This window comes from Chrysochloris asiatica, unplaced genomic scaffold (genome assembly GCF_000296735.1).
Source record: "Chrysochloris asiatica unplaced genomic scaffold, ChrAsi1.0 scaffold00011, whole genome shotgun sequence".
Lineage (NCBI taxonomy): Eukaryota > Metazoa > Chordata > Mammalia > Afrosoricida > Chrysochloridae > Chrysochloris > Chrysochloris asiatica.
The window spans coordinates 21,894,113-21,896,269 of record NW_006408529.1 but is presented as its reverse complement, the minus strand read 5'-3'; positions in this window follow the sequence as shown (position 1 = coordinate 21,896,269).

Here is a 2,157-nt window from a genome sequence, read left to right as displayed (position 1 = left end):
AGCAAAAATGCAAAATGAGTTTGAATGAACATAAATCATGTTTGAAAACATGAAATATAAACCATCACTTAGAAAATGGGTTTAAATTAAATGTACATATTTCATTTTTTTAACTCCTCACATCACTAATTTTTGTTAAGTAACTTTTAAAATCTCCTAAACAGCTATTCTATACAAATAAAATTTTACTAACGGTAATACAGAAACGGCTGCAAGCATACTTTGACAGAGAATTTCCAGAAGTTCAAGCTGGATTCAGAAGAGAACATGAAACAATGGATATGATTGTTGATATCTGTTTTTGGCTGAAAGTAGAAAAATGTTTACCTGTGCTTTATTGACACAAAGGCTTTCAATTGTGTGGCTCATGGCAAGCTATGGACAACATTGTGAATTATGAGTATTCTGAAACACTTAATTATGCTCCTGAGGAATCTGTACATGGACCAAGAGGAAGTTGTTCGAACAGAACACAGGAACACTGAGTGGTTTAAAATTAAGAAAGATGTGTGAAAAGGAGGAGATTGATTGATTTTGCAGCCCAGGATGCAGGTCTCTGGGACCATCAAGTGAGAAGAGTGGAAAATGTGACCCTACCCAGAGAGGCAGTGAGGCCAAGCATTGAGACAGAAAGCTTGTAAGTCTGCCTTCTGCTCCCATAAAGATTTACAGCCTTGGAAACCCTGTGCAGGGTCACAATGAGTCGGAACCGACTCCATGGTACTTAACAACAGTAATAATAACAAAGCCTTTGTAGATCAGTTCACTAACATAACAATTTTACTGTAGATTCTATTTTTTAAAAAATTAAATCTAATTGCTTGAGGGAAGAAACTTTGTCTTTTCATTACAACGATTATCAGTAATAAATGTTTGTGCTACTATTAGTAGAAGTTCTCATGTCATAGCTAGCTTGATTTTGATAGCATTTTCCATAGCAAGGTTTTGAACTATGACAGAACTGAGCTTTGGTTTCAGGAAGAAATATCAAGTGTTTCTTCTACTGTTTGGGATCCTAATGAGCTGTTCAAGTCTTGATAGCTGAATACCAACACAATTGTTAATAGTTGATTATAACTTTTAGTCAAAACTCACGTCCTCTGCAGCAACATGGAATTATACACAAAATATTTGAGGAAATAACGAAGACATTTCTGCCTAATGAAGTTTGCGGTGCAAAATGTGGGATCCAATTTTTCCTGATAGTTGTTAGAATAGACTATTTCATTCAATGCACAGAATAGTCTAGTGGAAAGATCACTGAGTTTGAAGTTAAACACTCAAGGTTAAGTTTTGAGACAGCATTTTAGCTGTGTCACTTCAGACAAATCACAACTCTTCTGCACTTGAATCTTCTAATCTTAATGAGAGTAAAAACTATATACTATATAGCTGCCTTCTAAAATTACTGATTCTATATTTCAAGTATTCTAAATAAATTTTGTCTTTGAAAATCAAGCATTTTGTTGAAGTCTATGTAAGTCATTATTTAATATCCCAATGTCAGTGCATTTGACAGAGGTTCTGGAATTGGCATTAAATCACTTTTGGAAAGGGCATTTATTTAGGCAGTCTCCTAAATTGATTTATGGATCTTTCATTATAATATGTCATGCCATAAAAATGAAGGGCTATGAAAGGCTCTAGGCTGCATGATTATAACAGCTGTTGTGTAAGCGTTTTAGAGGAAAAAAGATAATAATTTTTCATAAAAAAAATGTACTTTACAACTTGGTTTGTATATTTAATCATTGTACTCAGCATGTACCTTGAAAACATATTATCCAAATTAATAAATACTGTTAAGTGTGTTAAAAATTTTAACAGAATGCATTATAATATTTTTTGATTGTGTCTATATATGTGTGTGGGATCACAGTGGCTCTTTAAGATAAGCCCTGAACTGTGCACCACAAGGTCAGTAATGAGAGTCCACCAGTCACTCCTCTAGAGGAAGAGGAGGTTTTCTACTTCCACAAAGATTTACAGCCTTGGAAACTCTATACAAGGTTGCTATGAGTCAGAATCGAACTAAGGGCACTAAATAACAAGACCAACATATGTGTGTGCATATATATTGCTGTTACTGTTGTTGCTGTTAAGTGCTGTTGAGTCAGTTCTGGCTCATAACCACGCTGTATAGGTTTGAACTGCCAA